Here is an 8,602-nt window from a genome sequence, read left to right as displayed (position 1 = left end):
TTTATAAATTTTAGTCTCGATGATCTGATGTGGAAGTGATAAAAAAAAAAAACAAAAAAAAAAAAAAAACAAAAAAAAGGTAGAAAAAGAAAACCAAAGAAGAGAATTTTTAATGTTACTTTACATTTGATTTTGACGCAATTTTTATTCATATCGCAAATTATTATACAATTATAATTATATCTTGCCTCTATAATTAATTATCAGGGGAATATGACATTAATATTTTCTACTATTATCATAGTTTGCTTATTTTTCCGATAAACTATAATCACGTGCTTTAAAAATCATTTTGTCATTTTATCAGAATTATATAATAAGAGCTTGACAACATGTACGTAGGAGCGGAGACTATGGAGTATGAAATGAATCGTAAAAACAATTGGACTTTCAATTAATGCTCTTAAATAAGAAAAAAAATGCCACCTCGTTTGTTCCAAGTGAAAGCAGACTATTAAAGAGATATGTAGTCCGATCTGGCAGCTAATGATTTTCGCTAAATCACAAGCGACACTTTGAATCACGAGATTTCGTTTCTTTTCTTGCACGCTTAACGAAACTACAACCTCACAGATCCAATGCTCACCTATGTACTTGCATTTATTTATTTATTTATTTATTTTTTTTTTTTTCTTTTTGTGTGTTTTAATATCTTTAGTCGATACTTTAATTGCACCTTTCGTAATTCATAAAAAGAGGAAGCTACACCCCACGCTCCTCAAGGCTTGTTCTACGAAAAGGTCTTGCAAATCCCTCTCCGTGGCTTTACTAGGGAGCAATTTGGTCCTCTCCGCTCTCGGTACCTCAATGCCCGAAAGTGAACAACAACTCAGCACGCAACGATAGCGCAATTTTTGCCCAACAACATTTCCTCCAGTGGACATTCACATTATGTTCTACGCCATGCTCTCGCGTCTGCACTTACGTACTTACATACGTACGTGTATGTACATAACATAGAGGTAGTGGGAGGAGAGGAGGGAGGGGGGGGAGGAGAGAGAGAGAGAGAGAGAGAGAGAGAGAGGGAGAGAGGGAGAGAGTCGTAACCCAATGCCTCCGAGAGGTTGGACTACGTGTTGCTCACGCAACCTTGAGCCTCTTCCCACACGCGAGTATCACGTGCCAAGTATGGGCCGTGCACACAGCTCGGCGACTTATTAATTCAAGCGAGTCACATCGGCTCTCGCCGCCGAGAAATGCTCGCTCGCATTACTCGCGTGCACGTCCACTTGGGTACGCCGGCCGGCCGGCTTACTCGCACTGCACTATATATGGAGGCGTGCGGTGCCATTGGCCATGCCGAAATAGAGAAATCGTTCCGAGCCGAAGGAGCATTCGTCCCGAGGCCGAGCTCGTGCCAAAGGACGCAGGATCGCACACCCCGTTCCTCGGCCAATCGACGGACGATTCCCTTATAACTCTTACCATTGACTCGTAAAAATCTCTGCTTCGCGTTTTCGCTTCTTTAAGCTCCGAGCATTGCATTTATATTGTCTCGAGTATACGCGATTGAGACTACATAATAATAATACTAATAATACTCGTTCGCAGTTATATGGATCTTCTATGGCTATCGCTTTCGTATTAAACATTTTCACTAGATCAAATAACAACATAATACGAATCAATTTTTTTCCTTTCTCAATTGTGCACAAGCATCCTCATCTATCGCATACTCATCGACTATCTATCTATCTTTCGATCCATATGAATATTTATAAATTTATATATATATATATATATTTAGATATTGTGATTGTGGAGTAAAAGTTTTTTTTTTTTTTTTTTTTCAGCATAATCATGGCACCCGATTTGCAAAACTTCACATACCAGACTAAACATAATTATATAGCGCATATTATTAAGCATCGTAAGACAGAGATAATGATTTAATGCTCAATGTTAATTCATAATATTAACAATCGCGCGGTTGTTTAATGATTCCGAGAAGTAGTGAAATACTATTGGATATATTGTAAATAATAAAAATGATTTGCCTTATAGAATTATATGCGGTAGCGATGATTAACAGCATCGATACTTCATGCTTTTATTTATTTTACGTTCGATGATCATTTCAGCAATAAATGCTACTTTGTATACGAGATTTTAGCAATATTTTTTAACAACAACGTTTGCAAAGTGAATTATGATGATTAAGGTATCTTAAAATGTTTTGCGACTCTGGAACTCGGGAATGCTCCATCATGGTTTTTAAAATTGAATAAGCCGGTCGTTTTTAGAGACAATTGAAAGATTTTAGTCTCGCAACTAATGATTTTCATTGAAATAAAAACAGGCGAGGAACAAATAGCTTAGGCATTCATTAGTATTTATATAGTATGTCTATGATAAAGTGAAAAGAAATTAATTCGCCATTATTCCTAAAAAAAAAAAAAAAAAAAGTTTTTTCGGGCAGGGTTTAGGGTTATTTTTTTTTTTTTTTTTTTTTTTTAAGACCATTCATTAGTATAAGAAATAAATAATCGAATGAAAAACGAAATGACACACGATGATTTGAAATTATTTTGAAAAAGCGAGAAGAAACGCGAATTATTAGTGGCCTATAGTTTTAAAGGCAAATTTGTTCATTGGTTAAATAAATAATAAAAGTGATTAATACTGTAAATATCGCTTGGTAATAAAATCCACAGAGAAATGGTAAATTTCTTAAATGAACAAGAAGAATAAAAAATTGTTTATTATAACATAAGAGAAATATTTTGTAAAAACATAATTCCGTATCATTTATAAAAGCGATCTCACGTTGTATTGTATATATCTCGACTATCAAAATTTCGATTAAAAAGTCTTGAACAAGTCTGAAAAATTATATATAGTCATCGTTATTAGTTTAAACGTGACTTAAACGTCGTCTTTTTAATGAGCTCAGCAAAATAATAAATCATAACAAAGATTAAGTGATTCATAAAATCAGTACAAATCTGCTGGACTTCATTCATTAAGTTTCTTAATTTATAACGCGTATGACAAATAAATTATTGACACGACTCCTTATATAGTAATCATTCATTTGAATAATACAATAGGTATTTTTCCATTTCCCTTTCTTTTGCTTATTTTATTGCTATCGCCTTTATCATGATAACAACTTCGTTTAAAAATCGTCTTAAATTATATTGAACATGAGAGAAATTTTCAAATGCATTGACAAAGAAATGTGTTATAGTAACAGAGTAGTAAGTGAAATATAGTCACTGGTCTTTTAAAAATAATCAATAATGCGATATTAATAAGTAAGTAACACGACAGTTAGATGTAAATTATCATAACTTTGGTTTCTCCTAATATGTAGCTCTCAGCTTATAATAAATTCGATCCATCGTTTAAAAATCGGCTCAGCAGAGGTGCGATCTTTTATGGCGAGGACGAGCTACCAATAAGAGTAAATGCACTGCTTGGCGAAAGATGCGAGTCCTTGGAGAGAATGAAAGAATATAATTGGAAGGAAACGTTGATTTATCCGCCCATCGTACGTCCCTCGAATAGTTTCAGTGGATATTCCAGTCTCGGCGAGTGAGCTTCGCAATTGAAAGCAGCCGAGCTTCTTTTTTTTGCTTCCTTTTTCTCCATTATCGCCCTCGTTAGGCTTACGTCATCTGCGAGGATACGTGACTTTTCCAATCGTAGCCACCCTTCTGATCCTTATTCGTTCGTTTCCCGTTTAAGGTACCAGGTCGGAGCAGTACCGAAGGGTGCGAGATGGCAACTCTGCCTTGATCGACGTATTGTCATTCGCGTTGTTCGGGCATCACGAGGAAGGCCCAATTTTTTTTTTTGTTTTTTTTTTTTTTTTTTTTTTTTTTTTTTTTTTTTTTTTTTTGTTCATTTTTCTAGCGAATTGGAGTGTATTTGTTTCTAATGATGACAAGAGAATGATAAGATTTTCCAGAATATTCTCGTTAAGTCGAAGTCCGTCTGTGCCAATTGGCATCGGCTACCGTAGTTTTGTGCATGAGATGTCGAGCGAGTGTAGATCGTCCTTGACATCGGTCGACGAAGTGTCGCCCCGAAGTGCATCAAATCCCTGGGCACTCGAGATCTCTTAGGCCGCTACTGTCGCTCCGATGCTCGAGCATGAATGAAGAAACACCGGGTCTGGCGCGATGGCGAGTTCTCCAATGCGCGTGCGCCTGACTTCGCTTCTGTCTCTTGACTGCACAGCTGGGTGAATCTTCCTCCCTGCCTTCCTCTCATACTCTCGTGCACGCTCGGGCTCGCGTATTTTTGCCTGCACACGCGTATGGGCAATGGCACTTACACGCGTACACCTGGGCACGAACTCACACGCACACACTCAATGAGATTTAATTCGATGCCCGAATATCTCGGTATAGTAAGGCGTGATTATTTCATTTCGCTCCGCTCTCTGTCCGCCGCGGGTCGATCGGTCGAACTTTGATTTTATCGCAATTTGAGGCAGAGGGGCCCATTTGCACCTTCGCGTTTAGCATCTCGACGATCCCCGCCCCCGCATCAGAGCCTTTCAATTTGATAAGGCTCATTTTTTATGGCCCTTGTCCGGGTCCGCATACCTCGTCTGTGTGTCTCTCTCTTTTCTCTCTCTCTCTCTCTCTCTCTCTCTCTCTCTCTGACACACACCTACCCACCTCCACACATACAAGCACGCACGCACGCACGCAAGCATGCACGAACACTTTCTCTCTTTCATGGTCCAAAGGAGAAATGTAGAAGGTAAAGAAGAAAAATTGATGACTGACCTCTGTTCCGAATCCCAGACCGTAAATGCGTTATACCGACGCTTTTTTCCCCTCACGCAAGATGCAAAAAACTTTCGAAATACAACGAAAATGCGGCACATTTGTTTGCTGCAGGAAAATTAGAAAGGAAACAGATTTATGAAAATAAATACAATTGTGGGCTTGTAAAGGAGTCCGTGTGCGACCACGCTAATACGACTTTTAATTAAATCTTACGTTATTGTCATTCGGATCGAGTATTTCAATTAATGTATGAGCTGCTTTTGTTTGAATTTGGTTATTAGTAATCTTGTCAATTTTCAATTTTACGATTTATTACTTTTATTGCTTGATTGCCGAACGTTTAGTAACGTTTCTAATATTGTGCGCGCGCGTACGTGCGTGCGTGCCATTGTAATTTTCAGCAAAGAATGATGAACATAATTTGTTTTGTACCGAAGTCTAAATATCAAATAAATGTATAATAATTTTATTAACATTTACATTAAGAGAATGGATAACAGTCGCCGATTATGCTGTTTTGTAAGCAAGTCTTAAAATTTTGTTACAGCGATTAAACGAAATATTTTTATTTTTCAATTTTTCTCGCCAATTTCAAACAAAATGTTTATAATCATTGACTAGTAAACCACTCTGTATTAACAAACAAATCTTATTACCTAAAATCTCTCGTGCCTATCGCAACAGCAGAGAATGTCTATAAAAAATTAAGAAAATAAAAGGTGAGCTTAAATATAAAGGAATTTAAAAATAACAAATAGCCGCAAGTTGGCCTCAGGCCAGATTATGAAGAATATACAATGCAAGGAAGGGCTTTCAAATAGGCATTTAATATTCATGGGTAAGACGGGGGGCTGTCTAGCGCCGTCTAACATCTTCCTATTAAAATGGTAAAAGATTCAAGAGAAAAAAACATCCCTCGCAAGCCATTCACAGCATCGTCATTTTCGAGCCCAACAAGAAGAAGGAGAAGAAGAAGAATAATAAATGGACAAAAATGAAGAAGTTGAAGAATCAGAAGAAGAAGAAGAAGAAGAAGAAGAAGAAGAAGAAGAAGAAGTGGAAGAAGAAGAAGAAAGGATAAGAGGATGGAGCTGGAGAAGGATGGCGAAGAGCAAGGAGATGAGGGGGCATGAAGCGGTATCTCCCAATCTCCCTAATACCGAGGACGGAAAGAAGGATAAAAAGCATTTCAGCAAAACGTAGGCCGTCCCCGCTTCCACGAATCGAGAAAAAGAAGAGCAATCCGTGTGCGAGAGACAACTCTAACAATAAGCAGTGCCCAAAAAGAACTAGGTTACGTTTGTTATTCCACAACTTGTGCTTTTATATAAAGAAAAAAGAGAGAAAAAATCGCCGACAAATGTGGAGGACCGGAGGCAAAAGCACGAGGTCGGCGTGGGTCTTGGATGCGTCGACTACGTCACTGGCGGCCTCTCACGAAAACACGCGACATGGCGGCCGAGGCTGAAAAAGAGACGGCGGCATCAGTGAGTGAGTGAGAGAGAGAGAGAGAGAGAGAGAGAGAGAGAGAGAGAGATGACGCCGTTGCATCGGCTACGGCCGTGTCTGCAATGCTGGGGCCCGCGACACCCCGGAGCGCATCCGAGTAACTCATGTTTGGCCGCTCTGAGAGTCGTGGGCGCGGGGCAGCGGGAGGAGAAACGGTAGGGAACAGCGGGGGCAGCGAACGACCTCTCCTACTCCCAACGTGTATACTTATTCACCACCAACACTTTCGCCTATTTTCGCCAGGATTCTTCTTCCAGCGGAAGGATCTGCCGAAGAGTCAAAACTATTCAGAAGCTGGTTCCTCGGTCGGGGCACGGGGAGGGAAGGACAACAAGGCGAGCCCGAGTAAAAGTCACGTACCTGCCGTCATCGACAAGGAGATAAGAGGCCGGCCAAAGAAGTACATGGGCAAGAAGTTGACAACTCGACGAGTTTTTTGGACCGCAAAGGCTCTTCTAAATTTATCGTCGCCCCTTTAGCTTATCATTTTATTTAAAAGCTAGATTTTTCCAAAATAATACTTTACGCTTGCTTTCCGATAATTACGGCTTTATTTTATGGGCATTCCTTGTCCAAACATATTTATGGATCTGCCTTCTAAGCTAGGCGATAACGATGATTTTAATGCACATCAGGCTATTATTCATATTACCTACACGAAAATTTTTGGACAGTCGATGATATATGAAAGACATTGTTTACATTATGTGAATGTATGAGTGAAATTTTTTTCTTCATATGAAAAAGCCGATTGAATGTGGATGAAAATAAAACTGGCGCTATTCCCTCATAATACGGAGATATTACATCTCCTTTTTCAATTACACTCTCTCGTATAATTATCATAAGGGGCATATAAACATACACTTCGATGACAATGTTTTATCGTAAAACTTGTTGTTGATTGAATGGAAAATGTTGCTTCATTTATCGGGATTAAGACGATAATGAAAATTAAAAGAAAATTCGAGGAAGTAGAAGCTCATTGACTTAAAAAGAAAGAGTCGAATATGGAAGATATAATCGATCGCATAGAGTCGCGTTCGAGCACAACATCCAAGCACAATAAGAATACTTAATAAAAGTACGAAGCAACACGGCCAACGGGGTAACCAAGTGGCATTGCCAATTGGAAAAAGGCTTGGAAAAAGCTGGAAACTTATGTACAGTGTAGTTTTATCGATTCAGCATCGATCATTAATCGAGGACATTTAATAGTATCTGGCTTTTACGGGGGGATATCGATCGTCCCTCGTCCATTAAACCATTCTCCGAGCATAAATTTACAACCGACGCTCTCAAGACTGTCGTTCTCCCCCTCGTCAATCAAACGTTCGCACACATAGTTGGGAGACCAGCAAAGCCGAGCGGCCCCGCGCGCGGTCCATCATCAGCTTTTCGCATTTTATCCTCGCGAGCTCACCTACATTCCTGATAAAGACGACACCCCAACATCGGGCAAAAAATGGAGAACAGCGGAATCGAGAAGGATGTTACGAAGTCAAAGATGATGGAGTCGGCGGAGTGCACGTAGTGTGCGAAGTGCGGGAAGAGGAGTGGCAAAGGCCGAGAGGATATAGATGGATTGATGGATAGATAGATAGATGTGCACGAGTATTATAGATAAGGCATAAGGAGCAAAAAGGAGGAAAAGGCGCAGCGGCTAAAAGAGTGTGCGAAAAAAGAAAAGAGAGCTAGCCGTTCGTCTCCTTCTTGTACGTACGATTGCTCGTTCACCCCCCCCCCCTCTCTCTCTCTCTCACACTATCTATCCTTCTCTCTGTATATATATATATACACATATCTCTCTCTCGCTCTCTCTCTCTCTCTCTCTTCGTCTTATGGGTGGAGACCAGAGATGCGCACACTCATCGCGCTCGCATTCACATTCGCGTTCATATGTACACATGCTTGGCGCAAGCTATTTCTGCGGACGTATAAAATAAGCAGTGAATGAAGCCCGTTTACCGGCGGTCAACCTAACCCAGACGGAGATCTTTCGGTCGCATCGTATCTTAGTGTAGAGTCGTAGTCGCTCTCTCGCTCACCGGCATGCGCACACACGTACGCGCGTACCAACCAACACCGAGGCAGCGTGAGAGAGAAGGAGTCGCACACGGCGAAGCGGAACGAGTGGCCGATCGCCGGCACGGTCGGCCATAAGGAGCAGGGGGCGACAAGGGGCAGGTACGGGGGTGGGGGCTGGCGGTAGCGGCGGCGACAGTGACGGCGACGGCGACGGCGACGACGACGGCGGCGGTGGCAGCGACGGCGATGGCGGTGGCGGTGGTGGTGGTGGTGGTGGTGGTGGTGGTGGTGGCGATGGCGATGGCGGTGACGGCGGTGGC

This window comes from Ceratosolen solmsi, unplaced genomic scaffold (assembly GCF_000503995.2).
Source record: "Ceratosolen solmsi marchali unplaced genomic scaffold, CerSol_1.0 scaffold57, whole genome shotgun sequence".
Classification (NCBI taxonomy): Eukaryota; Metazoa; Arthropoda; class Insecta; order Hymenoptera; family Agaonidae; genus Ceratosolen; species Ceratosolen solmsi.
Note: the sequence above shows the minus strand (reverse complement) of the source record.